At 28.8% G+C, this 21,208-nt stretch overlaps 1 protein-coding gene across 4 annotated transcripts in view; it reads right to left on the bottom strand.

The window, feature by feature from the left end:
• The window catches only part of LOC142319586 (uncharacterized), a 917,667-nt gene extending 904,123 nt beyond the window's left edge, over positions 1–13,544 (bottom strand). For 2 of the 4 annotated variants that reach the window (XM_075357048.1, XM_075357044.1), the window contains exon 1: positions 13,425–13,544. The gene's annotated coding sequence lies outside the window, so the exon portion shown is untranslated. The remainder of the gene's footprint in view (positions 1–13,424) is intronic. The other 2 variants (XR_012755216.1, XM_075357043.1) reach the window with 2 other exon arrangements.
• Between the last annotated feature and the right edge of the window lie 7,664 nt (positions 13,545–21,208).

Below are 21,208 nucleotides of genomic sequence, written 5' to 3' on the forward strand. Positions count from 1 at the left end.
AAAGGGATGAAATGATATTCTGAATAGTATTTGGGAATGATTTTACCCTTCATTATACAGTATAGAATTTATTATCCACATTTGAAAAAGAAAAGCAAATAATTAATGACTGGGGTAAAGTGTGTACAGCTCTCAATACATGTTATTATACGAAATACAACATAATGTAGCATGTGCGTAGTCATCAGGTAGTAAAAACCGAGCTAATGCAAATTATAATTTTTGTTCTTTTGTAAAAAAAAATATATATATATATATATATATATATATAGGTAGATAAAATTTTAATTGAATGTAATTTTTAAATTAATTTATTTTAAATATATGCTGAGCAGCCCAGAGACATGTTATTACGTAGTTAGTACCAGAGGTACTAGGTAGGTAGGTAGGTACCAGAAGTATTAGGTAGTTAGTATCAGAGTGGTTGCTTTGTTTAGTTATAATAAAAGTAATTCATCTATACTTGATTTTTTTTCAAAGTAGGTCAAAAACTGAGAATAATTCTTCAATTTTATTCGAATAATAAATGTTTTTCAGTAAAATAAGATTGCTTTTACTTCCTTGTACGAAGTAAAGGAAGTACTGCGATCGCGATAAATTACGGTTTTCAGATATGAACGGAAATAACTATTTTGACCATCCCTGAATCCATTTTGACTAGTTTCGGCGTGACGTCTGTACGAATGTATGTATCTCGCATAACTCAAAAACGATTAGCTGTAGGATGTTGAAATTTTGGATATAGGACTGTAGTAACATGTAGTTGTGCGCATCCCCTTTTGATTGCAATCGACTGGATTAAAAGATCCCAAAAGCCAAAAGAAAATTGGATTTTGGACTCTTTCTTAACTGCAGTAATCAGTCCTCATTGACAGCTTTTCAACGATATATCATAAATGGTACTTGTTTTAATTGGTTCCAGAGTTATAGCCAAATAAAATTTTAATTAATGAAATATTTGGATCTTACAAGGGGAAGGTACATCGGTTCGAATCCGGCTTCATTTCCTTCTTTTTTTTAACTTTTTTAAAATTTAAATATATCGATTTTTTAATAATTATTAACCTCTAATTGTAAAAAAAAAAGTGTACATATAATTTAATAGGCGTACAAGTAAGACATGTGATGCCCACATCAGATTAAAAATCGCAGAAATAAAACTTTTTATACAATTTGCACTATGTACAAAACTTACAAAAAACCACAATAAAATAAATTTATTGAATTTTTTTTTGTACATTTAACGGCACTTGATAAAAAGGTACAAAGAGGCCGCTACTAAACAGTTTATTTTACATTTTACGAGATAAGACGACTCTTTGCGACTCTTCCCTTAAGAAAATACGTAATTATATATGTATTTGAAATTCTATTTATTTAGTAATTTACAGATGGAGGACGAGGAATAAAATATCAAAGAGATTTTAGTAGCTTTCTAAAGAGCTGTGAACACACAGAATAATCATTAAAGAGAAAATTTGTTAAATAATTTAAGACCGCTTATTTAAACGGATTTAATAAAAAAAAAAAATGTTGGCCGTAAATTTCCAGAAATAAACTCCACGAGGTACATTTAGAGATATTCAATACTGTATTACTTATATATAAATTTGGAAAAATGTTTTTAGAGAATAAAAAAATTTAATTCTAATCAGAGACCAACAAACGTATGATAATATAACTAAAATAGTTAACTAACTTAAGAATGCAACAGATAAAATTACTGACCTAATGTGTAAACATAACGTAAAAGATTTTATCTTTACTTGCATAGAGTAGTTTTCACGTGATATTACTATATGTATAAAACTGAACATTCATACAAATCAGCATTATCTTGATTAATGAGTGCTTGCTTGTCTGGGCATCGGCATATCCGATTTTAATGGAAATTATAGAATGAACTAACAAAACCTTAAAAATTTTTAAGTTATACAGAATATTAAAAAAAAATAATAATTTTAATCAGAGGTTATGTTCCCTACTTGGTAAAATTTCATCTTTTGTGAATTATAGTGTTAGGATGCATTACCGCTAAACGTTTCCGTGGACAGAAAAGGAAAAATTGTTTTTAAAAAGATTAAAAACGTTTCCCTCTTGCTAAAAAAAAAAAAAACAATCAAGGAAAAAAAAGCTAAATTTTCAAGGAATAAAGCTAATGGAATTTTAAGGAACTTTCACACAAAACGTTTTTGAAATTTCAAATCGAAATTTCACCTCCCTCTGACGAGAAGATTTGTGATTTATTCTCTCAGGATGTATTTTAGCAAAAATTCTTAGGAACAAGATTAAAGTTCCTTAGTAATACTTACCCGAATCTTTATGGGTGAAGGGGCACAATTAAAATTTCCCGGATACAACTAAAAACTGTTATCAGCAGTAACCCTGACTAATTCAATTAATTGTAAAGTTCTACATGTACAGCATACACATACAAACTATCATGTTCTAACATAATTTTTCTTTCACATTCTACTTTTTACTAAAATTCAGTTAATATGATACTATAAGGCATTGTTAATTATTACCCATTATTGAAATATTTAACATTTCATATTTCAGCGTTGTTTAGTATATATAAAAATCATATGGTTTCCATTATGTTAAAAAATCGTGTTTCCAAGGGGTCGATCAGATTAAAGCCATTGTTGGGTCAACTTGATCGATCAGTATCACAAACGGGCCACTCCTACAGCCATTCCGACGGACTGTTTTCTTATTCAGGTGAACGATATTACAATATGGATAAATTTACTCTTCACCCGATAATGTAACGACTGGATCTGCCTCTGGGCAGATAATGGTATATTGATGATGTACGATCTAAGCGGTCAAAAGGTTTAGGTCCATTCAGATTATGATAAAATATTAAAAACAACTATTTAAAATCGAAATATAACTGCAACATCGATACATCCACTATTTCTAATCTAGTTACGTTAATAAACAAACGATTTAATTCCGAGATTGCTCATTTTATAAAATATTGACCAAACAGTAGCCTATAATCTCGGGTAAAATATTCATTTAATTCATTATATGAGTGTTGAGTATGAGAGGTGGGGTAATTGAAAATCACTCAACTGATTATGATTTATTGTTTTTAAAGATTGTAATTAATTTAAATATTAATATTTCTCATAAAGTGAAGTGAATACACAAGAGAAGACTAGTTTTCTACAACAGCTAAGTTTTCCATCAAATACCAATCACTTTCAAAAATAAAACTCCAATTTAGTTCAAGAAGCAAATCGAAATTTTTTCAAACTGATGTTAGGTTTTGAAGTCTCCTGTGAGACTAAACACTTTACATTGTATTACAAAAAAAATTTTGGATAATTTATCGGCAAACAGCGTATAGTGTAATTTGACAGTAACTATGACATACGTTAAAAGGAAAAAATATGAATGGTAAACTTGTGTGTATAATAAATTCCAGGATTATACATAAAATATATTTTTGTAGAAGATAGTAAGTATTTCATTAAAACTTGTAACGTTCAAACTCTACACCCTAAACAAATAAATGTGCTCCTTATAATTAATCACATAAAAATGTTTACGGTCAAATCATTAAGCCTTATCACAATTTTTCACATATATGGCACTAAACGACTGATATAAAATTACATTTAATCTAAATGTAATGGATGGGTAATTTTCTTACCTTTTCAAATCAAGAAATTTTTTTAAATAAAAAATTATTTAACACTACTAATTCTTTAATAATAATTGAGTTATATTTGTGTTAAAGTCATTTTACACACAATAAATAAAACTTAAGTAGATGTGATCTGATTACTTTATATCACACACACAATCACTGTGTGTGTGTGTGAGTGTGTGTGTATGTGCGCGCGCGCGCGCGCGCGCGCGTGTGTGTGTGTGTGTGTAAAACCCAACAATAAAACGACTTCTATCATACAATTAATTTAAATTAATTAAATGTTACTAATAGCGTTTAATTTTGTTAATTATTTTTAATTAAATTTATTATATTTAGTAAAATTTAATTGTTTAATTATTTATAGAAGAAAATTTAGTCTGACATAAAACTGCACGACAAATGGCTGCATAAAAAAAAGTTTCGATTTATTTATCCTACATAAAATTTTTACAACTGCAATATACAATTTGTAAAAAATGAAAAAAAATTAAACCTCAAGAAGAAAGAAAAAGTATCAATAATTAATATTAAAAGAAAAACAAAAGAAATTAAAATTAGGCTCTCGTAAAGCAATCAATCCATTTTTCTAGAGCTCCAATGACCTAAAGGCTGAAGAGAGCAAACTACCGACTAATAATTAAAAGGTCGGTCGACGTAAGCAAGAGGTATGATCTTATTTTTTCGATGTTTTCACTCATGTTGTTGAATATATATCACGCCTAAGCAAACTAAATGCAGCTTAATGAAAATTAAGACCACAAACAAGAAGGAAAAAAATTTATACGTTTTAAAAAATCTAAAATTAGGAAAACTACAGAATTTGTTTAAAAGATTTAAGTTTAATTTTAATAAAGAGGATTACATATGATCCCAATAAAAATAATATTTAAAAAAAATATCATTAGACAATTTTTGTGACGTTAATGATTGCTTAATATTACTGAATGACAGAAACCTATATCATGTTGCCTCCAGCCAAAATATATACACAGAGCGGTCCAAAAAAAGACCACAAAAAAATGTATATCTCAAGCTCCAGCTTTAGGCGTTCTATGATTACGTCATTTAGACAAATAGCGTGATATGAATTATCGACAACCACTTATAGATAAAGGTTGGATTGGTATAAAATAATGTCAAAATATATAGTGATCAAAAAGAAATGAATAATCCAACTTACTTTAATTTAATAAAATAAAAAGAAGAAAACACAGCCTACTATGTACTTAATAAAAAAACTTTTGTCAAACAAATCAATTTAAAATAAAATAAATACAGACCAAGGATTAAAAATATTACTTAATAATTAATCAAATATTTAGAGAGACTGAAGAAGTAAAGAATCTTTAAAAAATATTACTCTTTGAATTTCTTTATCACATTCATTAAAAAAGTTCTGAAGTCAAAAGGACCATAAAAGATCTAACTAGTTCAAAGTTAAGTGTCTGGTTTTCTATAATTAATTCTTTTCCGATTTGTTATTACAGTTATAAAGAAAACAATTAAGATAAGATTAAAGAAAGTAAAAAGAGATATATCCTTATAACTACTTAAATTACTTTATAACAGTTTATTCAACGGTTATAAAAATAAATTTTAATTAAAAACTTATTAATTATAGCATACGTTTCAACTTAAATATTATTAAATGAACATCATTTAAATAAAATGCCAAAATTAAAGCATAAAAATCCTTAAAACAAGACAGTCAATCCATTTTTATTTTGTTAATATATTAAATAATAGTTTTTTACAGTAAAAAAGGATAAAATTAAACCAGGAAAATTCTCCAATTAATGAAATCGGAGTAAGTCTAGCCCTTAAACTATTGCAAACGAAGAAAAAGAATATAAATGGTAAGTGAACGCTTATGTGAAATTACAACTTAAGTAACTATTGCAGCAACTCGAATAAGAAATTATAAAAACCAGACATGATTTTTCTTTTCGTAATTGTGTATGCTGAAAGTGCTGTAAGTTACTGATAGCATCTTTTAAATACAATGCCGATTGTCTAATCAACGGGGAAAGGTTTCGTTCCCATTTAAACAAATTAGAATGCTCTCAAGTATATTTCTCTATTGAATGAATGCCAAATCAACATTAAACACGAATAGTAAAATTCAGAAAGCACATTATGCAGTCCTTTTGAAAAAAAATTCCTTTTTAAGGAGCAATTGTGGAGAAATGCAAAGTTTTTTGAAAGAGCATTATGTTCATTTAAAAACAAAACATCTATTAGAAATAGAATTCAGAAAATAGACATTTGTCTTAATGAATAAACATCCAACATAAATTTATAGCTCCGATTATTGTATGTCACCGTTAGTTCTCCCAGATAAAAATAAAATAAAAAATCACAAACGAATTTTTGTAATTCATTGGACATTCCTACAAAATAATGTAACTGAAGTATTAAAAAAATTACAAAAAGTAACTAAAATTAATTAAGGATGGAATTTACATCGAGCTCAGCCTCGTGCAAGAAATTTAATTTCTGGGATAACATGGCTCGATTGTATATCCATTTGCAGACACTGAGTTTCTAGTTTCAAGTAGTGGTACTGTTAGCTACTAGTGAAATGAAAAAAGACACTGCGTTAATCTTCTGAGCCGTGAACTCGTGAGGTCCCTTAACGTTCAGGGAAGGAAAAACGTTGGGCTGCAACCTGGGGTAGCCTCTACTATGTGCTTGCGCAAATCAGTCCAGGCTCACCTGGAATTCATTGCAGCAGCGATTCCAGAATTGTTCAGATCCGTATAGATGATTATTCATCGACAGACTGATTCTGCTTCACGTGGTGAAGCCGACGAAAGGTTGGTTATTCCTTCAGCCTACAATGAGATCCTGACCAAATTCACTCAGGCAAAAATTAGTTGCTCTTGGACAAACCTTGCTGGTACAGTTTGATTCACGCATCCTTCAGAAACACTGTAATGAATCTATGCTGAAATTTGGTTATCAGCTGGGACTATCTACAAATTATCAGCATAACCGTTGTTCTTAATATTTTAGTGATATGTGGGCAGTAGAAGAATAACCTGTGACTCGCCAAGGTAATAGCTGATGATGGATTCGCCATGTTTTGAAATATCAAAGGATGCGAATATTACATTCAACGGTAGGCCTTTGATGCAATGACGTCTAAGCGGGCGTTGTGGCTTGAGAAAGCCTTTAGAACTATACACATTTCTCCCTTCGTCTACCATAATGCCGTTAAGCAAGGGAAGCCGCCATCTGGAAAGGCTGTGAAATGCATCTATACCTACACCAAATGAGCTAATTATGTAAACCGTTTCAAAAAATTAAAACCTATTAAACAAGGGTTAAAACTTCTATTAATCGCACAAAACATCCTCTTACGCCTGTTTGAGTAGATGGCAAGCGGGTTTTTTTTCTTAGTCGTACTTCTGTAAATCATTTAAAATTAGGTTTTGAGATTTCGATCTGGACAGTGTAAGGCTGATATAATATACAAAATTCTTTTCTCAAACGTAACAAACAGAATATACTAAACTGTTAAATAAAAAATTATGCTAAACTGTGTTAAGTTTAAATTAATGTAATAACTATCTTAATACTTAGCGAAGACTGACATAGATTCAATATATTTTAAAAAATCATAATTTTAAAACTTACTGATTACAAAAATAGAAACAAGAATAACATCTTTTTATATCTTCTAAAATAATGACGATGGGGACTAAATTAATCATATATATATTTATAAACATAATTTGAAGTACACTTCCCTAAAATGCAAGTAAATCAAATACAAATAGATTACAACTAAAATAGTTCCATAAATTTTATACTAGAAAAATAATCTGGATAGATCCCTGATACTCACTTCTGAAATGTAAACTGTAGATGTTTATAATATGTAAATATTATAAATATCAGTTATAGAAGATATGAGCATCTATGTTGTTATTAATCCTACTAGTCGTGTACCACTAATACAAACAAGATACCTGCAAACTACGTCTTAATTATTGACAAATGCTTTACACAAAATTGAGCATTTGGTTCTAATGTTTGCTTTACCAAGATAGAATAAAGAAAAACTTTTATAAATAAAATGCAAATTCGTTTTATTAATAAAATCAAATAATAAACAGATGTTAGGAAAAAACGAATATAAAAGTATGTTTATGAATTAATAAAAGCAAGCAGAGGTGGCTCGCGTATAGAAACTGTGAAACTGTAGCACCCCCTATTTCCATTTGATATTATCGATATGTAATCAGTCCTTTTTTCTTTGATTCTTTCTTTATATTTGTACAATATATAATCCTTAAACTTAATGTCAGCAGCCATCCCCCGGTTTGTGAAAAAGATACAAAACTCTTTGTATGGAACTGTGCGCTTCACAGTTCCAGCGGCGAGGTGTTTGGCTGTTGTGCGCCTGCGCACATAGGATGTTGCACGCGAGGCTGCGAGGGAGAGAGACCTGTTGCTCCCACAGTGCCGACCCTGGAATGCTGATGGAAGGTATTTTTTTTTTTACTCCGAATATGAAACGTTCGTCGTTTGTTCCTTTTCTAGTTTTGTCGGTGGAAGGAATATGAAAGTGGTTTAGTTGTTTTTTCAGTAGTGATCAGAAGACAGCAGAAAGCAAGGGTTCTTTGATTAAAAAATCTGTCCAAAAACAGGCTGGAAGTGCGAAAGAGAAGGTAATTAGTATTTAGAAACTAATTATGTATTTATTTCTGTGTGCATAGAAATTTAAATTAAGCACCACTGGACTATAGTGTTTTTAAGCGGACATTTCATTAAGTTATTATCTAATAATACTAAAAAATATTATATATATATATAAATAAATATATATATAAATATATAAATAATATATAAATAAATATTATATATTATATTATAAATAATTTTATTATTTATTCGGTTAAACCGAATACGGTTTTTAAGCACAATGTGCTTAAATCCATGTAATATATTCTTGAATGTTTTTAAAGTATATTATTATATTGTTATCCTGCTTCCCCATCTATTCTATTTGATTAATTTTTTTGAGGTTCTTTTATTTTATAGAGTAACCATGGCCTTGAAAATGCCCAGAAAAAAATTTTTCTGGAGCTGCGCTACTGTAAACAAGACTAATTATTTTCCGAACTGCAATATGAATAACTGTAATTTCCTACAAAATTCAATAATCACAAACTAAAGTTAAATAGTACATAAAAAATATTTAATTATTAATTAATACACAAATATCTGATAGTTCATCTATATATCTTCCAAAATTTAAATTAACGATAGTATTTTATGCAATTTTAAAACATAATTTAATATTAAAGAAAAGTTATTAACACAACAATTACAGAATAACTTATTATTTGTAAAGAATATTTCGTGTAACGAATATTTTCATAAATGGAAAAACTGTTCCAGTACATCCATTAAACAATCACGCTTTAACTCGAAATAAACTATAGTTTGTAATCGTCGCCAGATAATTGAATAAAGGAAAATTATAATAATACACAGTTCAAATTTTTTTCCCTAAAGTGTACGTTGCAATCTGTTCGACTAGTGAACAATAAGCGCCCCTACTACAGCCCAGTGTGAGATGAGGATGTTATGTGTGTGGCATGTAAATGAAGCTAGTCTTGAACAGAACTCGGGCCGACCTGAGATGGGTGGTTAATTAAACCCCAAGTACCAACGTACACCGGTATCCACTGATTGGTATTCAAATCCGTATAAAAGCAACAGACTTACTAGGATTTAAATATGAAAACCTTTGACTTCAAAAATTAGCTGTTAAACAAATGATTTACGATGACAAGTTTACCATTAGACCAGCCCCCGGTGGGCTGCTCAGATTTAAACGAATGTAATTCTTAGCAATAATATATAAATCATTATATAAATATTAAATAATCATTCGTTAATTTTGTATACAAAAAAGAGAAAAAATACGAAAGATGGAAACATGACTCATATAATCAACAAAACTTTGCATAATATAACGGAAAAATAGAACAAAATTATGAGGGAGTCGTTAAATATAAAATGGATTACGGCGCAAAAAAACAAATAATATTTTTGAAATAACTACACTGAAATAATATAATAATTTTACGAACTCTTTTTTAAACAACTAGCTACATGTAATAAACGCTTAAAAAATATGTGTAACCCGAGAGTAGTTAACCGATCACCATGAATATATGTAGTTAAAAAATAATTAAAACCACTCACTTTCTAAATGAGATATAAACATCCACAATACAGATATGCCTACATACAAACAAATAATATGGGCGTATGCCTACATACACAGAAATACGGTTCCAAAAGTTTTACAGCTAATCCTCACTTATTTAGAAAACGAGTAATTATTTTTCGTTTTTAATTTGCTTCTTAACTGAGTCATTCACAAGTTTTAATTATTCACCAATTTAATTTTTGTCTAGCTTAAAATTTGGCACATTAATATTTTAACGTATGTAAGGTATAATGTAAATTTTAAATACGGACTTTCAATCGTAGAATAAATATATTTACTAAAAATGAAATAGGTTAAATGAATATTTATATATTTTAACAATGGTACTGAAGAGAATAACAGTGGTATTAAGAACATTAAGATTCTTGGTCTTGATTCACTCTCCTTACTCTCTCTCCAACTAGACAAACAAATCACAAGTAGTCTTATTTCACGGAAAATATCTCAACTCAATTATTTGCAATACATAATCATTGAAAATTATGCATTAACAATTATCAGAAATCGATAATTATTAAACCCTGATTTGTGTATCGTACAAAAACGCCAATTTAACGTGGGAATGAATGCACTTAATCGAATGAAATAAACAAAGATTAAATAAAAATTGTGGTAAGATATCTTGTAAAGTGAGAAGTTATTATAATGTGATACCAGCAGATAAACGATTTAATAATTATTCATTAAATAGTATAACTCCTTATCAGAATTGTTATAGGGTATGTTACCAGCATAATTAAAAATAAACTGATATTTTTTTTTACTCTAACAACTTTGATTTAACTTAAAGTCGACGTAAAACAAATGAAAGAAAGTCAATGTCAGTGGCATTTAATCTATGATTGAAACAAGTCTATTAACAATTTTCGAGAATTGGTTGATCTTTCCAAAAAGAGAAATAGCAAAAAACCAGATATTACTATTTAAAAATATCAGGGAGACGGCCAAATTTATAAATCTAAGAAATTAAAAAGTTTTATTTTGTAATTAAATAAGGAAAGGATGATGTTTTAACATTCTTCCTGCATATGGAACAAGTAAAACTAGTTGCCAAATAAAAACATATAATATATATAATTAGCACCGATAAAACCAACAAACACTTGATGTAAAACCAAGCAGCAAAGTCGCATACGACATATTTCATTGTGCAAAAATGTACTTAAAATTTTACAGCTGATATTATACTCTCTCAAACTTAAAACACTCAACATTGCAACACAGTACGCTACACAAATATCCTAGAACGCATAAAAACCTTCACTTTGGTCGTTCCGGTATCCATAACAATAAGATAATAAAAACCAGATAATGTATACGCACATACGAACAGACCATACAATAAAAACTCAAGTTTATTGTAGCGCCACATTTTATATAGACTAACATAATGTTAAAAACCAACCAAATTGGTCATGGGATTTAAAATTACGCAACTCCATATATAAAAATAAAATAGCTCTAATATTTGGCGTGCGAATGCGTTAATTAAATTTTAAAATTACACCATACGTATTTATTTTATTAAATTACGCAATACTAATATATTTTCAACAAAACAAAACTTCTGTTTGTTCTTAAGGATAATTTATATCTGAAGCAATATAAAACAGCAGAAAAAAAAAGAGTTGTCATAGTAACTTTAACATAAAATTAGTTAGTGTAAATACGATATTACTGTACATATTTATAAATAAAAAACTCAATATATTAATTTATTATTATAAATGCAATTCAGTCATCGCAGAAGAGTATGATTCTTTTTTACCAAAAAAAGGCCGAACTAGAAGAATGATTCTGGGAGCGGCTCAGTAATAGAATGTTCACAACTTTACTATTAGAAATATTTTAAAAAATCGTGATTTCGTTCAAGGTTAATGCATGGTGGAAAAAACTGTGAAATTATAAATTCATATATCAAAATAACAAAGGAATGAAATAATATGATGCAGCGTAAATCATCAATAGAATTATATATACTGGAAAACGATACGATTTAAATTTAAATTAGACAGGACTGCACTAAAAATGACACATACTACATTGATTGTTGACGTACCTATCTCTTCTCGAAACTAATCATTTTTATTTTGATTTTTCAAAGGAAAACTGAATATAACATCGCCTAAATAAGAAATAAATATTAAACCTAATTTAAAAATAATATACAAAAATATAAGAAAAAAAAATTAAATATAAAAATTAAAAGTAGAATTTTATTTAAATTACAATTCTGTTCATTAATATAATATCATAACTCAAATTTCGTTTTCTTCCATAAGAAAAAATGGAATAAAAGGAAAATATGAATTTTATGGGTGAATAAAACTAATGAAATTAATTTTCCAATATCCTAATGTTTATCTGAATAACATAATCTTCGTTTCTTTCTTCCTGCCTTTTTTCCTTTGCAAGATGTAAACTACATCGGTTACATCATGATTACATCGCAACAAATACAATTTTTAATAACATCTTGTAAATTGAAGGATATTAAATAAGGATAAAATGACAACGATGACCTAAACCACATTTAATGAACCGGTTCCAGTTATTATTAAACAACGCTGGGTGTAGTTCCCTGCATGTTGTTGGCATTCACAGATGGCTAATAAATATATCTGTTAAGACGCTACTTAAAATTTACATTAAAAATGTAATCAAATAACAAAAAACCTATAACTACTAAAATTCTTGAACAGAAAAAAAGAAAAACCAATGTGTTTAAATAGCTGTTTTTTTAAGCCAAGTTTATGATCATAATATACGATCACGAGATAAAGGTTTAAGCCTAGATACTCATGTATTATAAAAACACACGAGTACGTTTTTTTAAGTAAGTACGGGTAAGAAACACAATTATAGTTAGCAATGAATTTTGTAGTGTTTGAAAACTGCCATGCTTGATCAAGATTTCAACGTAGAACCTTCTGTATAAAAGGTGAGGACTATACCACTCCGCTGTAAAGGTCGGAATATGAAATAAGAATAAAAGAATGGTAACGATATGCGAAAGTTTAATTAAGACTATTTACTGTTCAAAGTATGTTATAAACAATTACAATCCTTAGCTACTTTAAAAAAAAAGTATACCATTAATGTCGAAAACGTACCCTAGTAAGTGAAAATATTTGTTTACATCCGGTTTCTTCACGCAATATACGTAGATTAAAATGTTTTATCACATATTCTACTACCACAACAAATACTGTAAAGAAATGAAGTTTTTTTGATTTATATAAAAACAAAGAACCAAGTTACGTTTTATAAAGTAAATTAAATTCCAAAAATAGTATCAAGCAGAGTTATAAAGAAATATGATTCACTTCCCCGATCACGCAATCTAATGTATCAGTGTTTTTAATAATTAAATGCACATGGTAGAAAATATTAGTTTTTCATAACTATTATTTTATCTTTACAATACAACTGTAAGATAATAAAAAAAACAAAAAAAAAAAACGTTTAAATAAATTACAAATAGAAAAATAAAATTTAACTAATTACCAAACATATTTCGGGTTCAGAAAATCCAGCTGAAGTACACAAATATACCACCGACCTACAGCAAAACAACACGATCACACTAAACGACGCACGACTTCTGTAGCTAAGCGGCAGGCGAACATGGCACTGACAGTCAGTGCTGCCACTCTGACAAAACATTACCACTACAAAAACTAAAATTTACCTTCATTTATAATGAACATTTATCAAATTTCTAATTTTTACAGATTATCAGAAAAATAGATTGAATAAACAAATTTGCCGTTTGAGTAGAAGTAATATACCAAAATATACTTTCTTAATTATTTCATACATAAAAACTGCTAATAACATTTTCACGTGATTCGATGATGTTACAATTTTTTGCACGCAGTACATAATGAGTTACATTCAATAAACCAGAACCGCTTACGGAATTACCGGAAAATAGAAACTATTGGAAATATATATACTTTTTTGAATCATCTAATCTGGGCAATAAAAGAAATGAGTTTTACCCTGTTCACCATCTCCTTTCTTTCACATTCTCTCTATTTTTTCAATTGAGATTAAAATTAGCAATATGTTTTTAAATAATTATGTTTTCTTAAGTTCTTTAAATACATTTCTTTTCTGTCAGTCAATTCTCCATTCTTTCTGTTCTGCGATTTCTAACTTCATTATATTTCTTACTGCCTACATCTTCCATTATTTTTCTAAATATCCTAAATCTCTATCTCCTCCTACATTCTATACTTCTTTACGTTACCTAATTAGATAGAAAAGAAGAATTTGTCAAAGATTTTGTTACTCCATACAAAACACAACTGTCTGTGGATCCGACACACCAAAGCTAGGCAAGATACAATATGTTTTCCTGTGGATAATCTGTTAAATTTCAAAATCAACGTTTGACACTGGTAACATTTTTTATTAATTGAAACCTCTACTTCTTTTTTCTTGCCTGCTTTTGGTGACCCATTTACACATTTCATCCTTTGTAATTTTACTGCATAAGTAAACAAAAATTATTCAAATTTTAGCATATTATAATTTTAGCATTTTCCGACTTCAATGTTTAACAGACTACTATTATTTTCATTTTTGTCACATTACCTTTTTTTAAATATTCTCATATTAAATTTCTCTTCTGACTATGAATTTGAGCCATTTAGTATTTCGTCCAAATCATTGTTATCTTCAGCTAATAAAACAATATAACCAACAAATCTAAACGTCCTCATATTTTTCTCCATGGATTGTTAAACAAATCTTGTTTCAAATTTTCTATTTTCTTTTCTCTATTACGTAAGTTAAAAAATCCTCACTGCACTATTTTATCCTAGGCAACTTGCCTTTCTTGGTCTTCTACAGTAATAACGGGGTATTTAATCCCTGAACAGATTATTTAAGTAATTCGTTTCTAATAATTCAATCCTATATTCCTTATTTTTTATTATTTTTTTAAATTTTATTGTACTCCATATTGAAATATACCTTGTTACGAGCTAAAATTTCATAAAATTAATTTTATATTTTCCCCTCTGCCTTCCAAGATTATGCTGAGAGTTAAGCGGTAAGATTACAACACTTCGACTCATAATAAAATACAAATTGAATCTGCTTAGTCTACAACACTTGTACGCATATTGTTTCTGAATATAAACTTATTCTTATTTAGTACAACAGTTTGAATGTACAGAATATCAAACTATGCTTTAGTTTTTCTCACTCTTTTCTACTTCTGTTTCATTATAATCAGAATTATTTATTTTATATTAACCCGAGAGATTTTTTTCAATTTTATGCATTTTGGCTGCTAGTATGCCTAGGCTTTTCTTCACCTTAACAGCAAACAAATTTGATTGTTTGAAATATAACATTCACCTTATTCTTGTTTATTTACTTTATCGTATTCTTATTTTATAATAAAGTCTCCTCTAAACTCAACATCCAGTTTTGTTTCTTTTCCTCAAACTCGTCGTCAGGTATTTTTTCCTCTCTGTATAATCCTTATTTGTTCTGCTGTTATCTATCAGCTATCGAAAACGTTAGTTATCGAATATAATTAACCAATTTAAGAGATATTGAATATTTGAATATTATATAAATACTTGAATATTAGACAGTGGATACCGGTGTAATTTGGTGGTTGGGGTTCAATTAAAGACTCATCTTCGGAAGGGACGGCCTGAATTTGTAAAACACCTCGTGCCATACACAAATCATCCTCATTTCATTGTGCTATGGGGGGTTCCTTATCGTTCACTAGTTGAACAGGTTACAATGTACACGTTAGGAATAATAATAATAAATAATATATAGTTCTTTTCTTTTTAATTATATTTTACAGTCTCAGGGCAACAACACATCACACTATTTTACATAACCAATTATTTTTTAGTCAATTTGAAAAGTTTAAAAACTCGAAGAGAGGTTTTACAGCTTTTAACATATTTCCTAAGATATTTATTTTTTCTCTCTGACTCAGTAATAAGAATTCCATGTTTATGTAAAAAAATATACTACCGTAAATTTTTTATGTAGCTTGGAATCACATGAAAAATTAGTAAAGTGAAGAATCATGTATTTGTCAAAGCCCTAAAAACAATAACCATAAAATAACCAACCAGACTTTTGTCAGGCAATATTTAGCGGGTTTCTGTGTTTGATTTTACAATTATTAAAATACTATCTTAGCCGGTTTTTGTTGTACTTTAGTTTATTTTATAACATATAAAGTTATGGTAATACGTTAAAAATAACACTTCAGTTGTTATTATTACAAAAAAAATTATTGTATACGATATTATATATATAATGTTTTAAAATATCGTTTTTTATAAAACAAGATTATTGTAAGGAAAAATTTCTAAATATTTTTAAAATAATGGTAACATTAATAATCTTTTAATAATTTTTTTAAAGTTTTTTTTTTTAATTTAAAAATTGTTGGACAATTTATTCTGAAAAAAGTTCTATATATTGTCGCGTGTTTGCGGCTCAATCAAGATATTGAGAGATTGAAAAATGGGAAAATGTTTGTATAATCACAATTTATTACTTTAAGAATATAAATAAAAAAAGACAAATCAATAATAAAAATAGTATAGCACAACCACAATAATAATCAGAATAATAGTAGTAATAATAATAATAATAACAACGACACTAAAAAATATCTCATAATATTAATTAAAATAATGACAATAATGGCTACAGTAAACAATAATAATATTAAATGCCAATAACAAACAATAGTCATAAATGTCAATAAAAATAATAATAATAATAATAATAATAATAATAATAATAATAATAATAATAATAATAATAATAATAATAATAATAATAATAATAATAATAATAATAATAAACAGAGAGTACATACAAAACAGAATTTAATGTAATCGTCAAGATTTATTCACAGATAGATAAGTAATGAAAACCAGAATTCAGTTCCATTGACGAAAGACATTAGCATGACCGCTAGACTTAACACTTTTAACCACTAGCCTTGCATCATCAACAATAGTACAATAGAAAATACAAGTATAAAGTTCTTTCACTACAAATACCTTTGCTCCTTTTTTATTCCTGTTTAGCCTCCGGGAATGTATGAGTGCAAGTGAAGTGTATGTAGTCTTGTACAGTTTCAGATCGACCATTTCTGAGATGTGTGGTTAATTGAAACCCAATTACCAAAGAACACCGGTATCCACGATCTAGTATTCGAATCCGCATAAAAATAACTGCCTTTACTAGGATTGAACGCTGGAACTCTCGATTTCAAAATTAGCTGACGCGAATCAGTGGCGAATACGCGTTCACCACTAGACCAACCCGGTGGGTCAGAAATACCTTTGCTGTTCACAAATAAAATTATCCTAACAGTTTACGGATGGAATTTGGCACGTTATTTCTTTCACTTATAGTCTTACAGTAACTAACCGAACCATTTCTTGTTTTCATGTACTGGAGTTACTCGTGGCGTCACTTTAGTTGCATCGAACCTGCACTCGAAATTTGCTCCTTCACTGACCTCTTCGCAGAATACTCTCGCTGACTGACATTGCAGACTCTCCTCGTGGGACTGACATCATAACGTCTCGCGTAGATTCATTTCACATTACTGATTTTTAACTGGTCTTCCTTGCAGTATTTATTCTCCTATCTTTTTTACCTGACGGACCAGACTCCAGTTGAGTGTGAGAACGATCGACCGAGCCCTTTCCTTCCCATGCATTCCTAACCTTGGTCCGATAACTCTTCTCACGGTACAAACATTTGTTTATTGTGTGTATCTCAGTGGGTAATATTACAAAAGACGAATGTTAAACGGACATGTTACCTTTACTAAAAGGTTTTTTTAGTCCTTTCTGGATTACTCCCACTATTATATTGTCTACTACTTTCTTCTTAATTGGCAGGAATCCGTTACTCAGGTCAGCTATACCGGTCTTGTTACTATATTTTATTATTGTATCAACTGACGAGTTATGTTAGAGATCTTTTAAATATTTACAGAAATGTAGTTAAAAAAAGAATTTACAATTTTAACAAAGATTGTTAAGGCAATTGAAAAGGATATTGAAATTATTAGTAATTCGCAAGAAAAAGTATTCGAAGAAATTTAGTTTCGTTTTATGTTCATTAATACAAGGGCTGTTGAGATCGCTTAAATAGCAATAACCTATAAAATCGTGCACTTGCATTATGGGTCTGGATGGAAGGTTTATAGTTCAATTAGGTGTTTTCGTGTTCCATAAAATTTTCGGGAATGGGAGAAGGTTTTTTTTGGAACTAAAACTGTGTTCCATTTTTTTATTTTTGAAATAAAATAGATTTTAGTTGTAACATATTTAAGCCGGCTAAGGAAAACTCTTGTTGAGCAATATACAGTTTTCATCTGGGTAAAATAACACGATCTTCCGAGGGATTGTGAAGTTGAGCGATTATTCCTTTGAATAGCCCCTGAGCTTTCGTGTAGTAAGTTGTCTGTACCATACAGGGATTATTTTCAGTATATAATTCTTTCAAACTATTTCTTATACTTTCGTATATTTTATGCTTCATCTCTTTTTGGCTGTTGATGTATAAGAATAAGTTGGAACTTGCTAGTTCTATGTTGAAAATTCCGGGACCTGAAGAATTAGTTTATCCTTGCTGTGATCTGACGATGGTGCCCACCTGAAAACCTATGTGAAGTTTCTACTTCTCCAGTGAATGGACAGAAACTAAATGGCTGGTGTCAACAGATTGATGCCGGGCCTCCTCCTCAATACAATACAGTACGTAGATATAGCTGATGTACAGAGAGACCATACACAATTTGTTTCATTTTTTATTATTTACCTAAGGAGAATCTGGAGGTAAAGGAAGATAATTTGGAATAATGCTCAACATTTTGGTTTTTTTTGTTGATGAAATTGATAGAATATTTTACAGGTAAGTGACTCTAAGATATTTTATAAATCTCCAAATTATAGCCATTTTTGTGAAAGTAATTCAATCTTTTATTAAATTACTCTCTGTCTAAACAAATCAGGTATTATTAGCCCTCTTTCTATAAGTGTAGCTCATATGATCTCAGTAAAATATTTTCTACGGCACGGTTAAAAACGAACAAAGAAAAATAAAGTTAAATTTTGAATACAACTGAAAAAAGTTGTAATACAAATTACAAAAACATTTTAATGCAATGATCCACACCTCACATAAAAAATACAAAATAACGGTTCAGTAGGTTAAGTTGTATTGATTCATTATATCATTAAATACCGAAGAGGAAGGAAGAAGTGAATGTGGAAGGAAGAATAAAAAAATCAGGTTAAAATACGTAATTTCCAAAATTTCATTTCTGGAGATTTCAAAAACAAATCTCAATAACTTTATTTTTTTTATCTAAGTTTGGAACAACTTTACCTATTAAATTAGTTTTTAAGCTTTCTTGTGGACTAAATCCAATCCCAAGAAATCATTGTCTTCCATCTCAAGTATTCTGGCTGATCCAAAATGAATTGAAACTCGGCGGGGTAGAATTCTGCCGAATTATTAACATGATTATAACATGTCTTGCGGGTATATTAATAGAGGAGCTAAAAAAAAAACTCGTTTGTATTTTTACGTATGTAAAAATGATTCAACACATTAAATTTTTTTGTTGTTCCTTTAGGTGTCTTATTCGTGAGGTAAATTTTTAATTTTAAAGATAGAATTTTGGTTTATTCATTGACATTTTTAATGATTTTTCTTTCCCTTATCATATCCCTTCTTGCGGGACTTTCATTAAACACAAAGCCTTCATTTCAGTAGCCTGAATGCGTGACTCGTCCTTTGTTCGCGGTATTAGTGAGTATACCTACAGAAAGAGTAAACAGATTATTTATTATTAAGAGAAAGTAAAAAATCATAAAATAATGTTCTTTTAGTGGTAATTGATTTTTATCCAATTTTGATTTTTCTATTTTACGAAAAATTAATTCACAATTCATGATTATGGTTTTTGGAAAACGGTGAACTGATTTTACATTCAGAAGATAGTTTTCCAAACATAATATCCTCTTTAACTAATCGCATAAAAATTACTACTATTATTTAAATGAAATACTAATTTTAGTTTTAAAAATAATTTTGATGACACATATGTTTAATGTACTCAGTATTTAAAATACACTATTCTAGCAAACCCAGTCTATATGCTTCGTGCTGCAGTTCTATATGGTTCGCCCGCGTTAAATTCATTTAGAACTTCAAATATTGGAGATAGTTTTTTAGTAATTATGATATACACTAATTATGTATTAAGATGTATATATATATATATATATATATATATACTATATTCATTTAAAATAAAAATAAAAATCATAAAATACTTAATAAGAAAGAAGCTGATGAAGTGGGATTTTTATATTGGGTATAGTAACATGAACTTCGCTGACACTAAACTACGTTTAATACATATTTTTTTAATATTACTATATACTCGTGTCAGTACCAGCGTTGAGACAAAATTTTTGATACCTTAATCATGGAAATCACTCCAGCCTTTTGAAGTTACAGTGTCACCCGTATACATAAACAAGATTGTCACACACGATATCCCCCTTTCCTAGTCGAATAATTAAAAAAACGAAAGATTATTAAAATTAAACGATACAGTGACTAATTAATTTCCTCGTGTCTAGAAAAGATAACGAGTATTGAATAAAAAGTGAAACATTGTTAATTTAACGAATTGTTAGGTTTCGGAAATTCTATTATGTTGTAATCATTCTGATCAGAACAAAATCCTCATTAATTGTGTTAACACTGTAGTAAATGAAACAGAAATAAACAAAAGGAAATCAATTCTAAAACCTCCCTTTTTAATGTTTTTATTACAGTTTGACGTTTTAATTGACTTTTAAATACTTCAGTATTTTTACAATGTGTCCTATATATTTTTTGCATACCCTTTGTAATAAGTTAAAAGTAAAATATAACGTTATCATTATTCATTAAATATACACGTGTATTTAAAATCAGAATTATCAGCCCAATAAAATATATTTCATTCGTTATTGTAAAATATTATTCAAACTGTATTTAAACTCTACTTCTCATATACTCGTAACTATCTATTCATCATACCGTAATTGCTGTTATACTGGATTAATAAACACAAATAAAATATTAATTTTAATCAAAATTAAAACCAAATTCCCTCGTTTTACATTTATAAGATTACAGACCGTTTGGTTTAAAACGAATAGTTTGGACTTTTCTGTTTCTAATCATACTAAATTTGTATATCGTATCAA

The sequence above is a fragment of the Lycorma delicatula genome, chromosome 2 (genome assembly GCF_047948215.1).
Source record: "Lycorma delicatula isolate Av1 chromosome 2, ASM4794821v1, whole genome shotgun sequence".
In the NCBI taxonomy this organism is placed as follows: domain Eukaryota; kingdom Metazoa; phylum Arthropoda; class Insecta; order Hemiptera; family Fulgoridae; genus Lycorma; species Lycorma delicatula.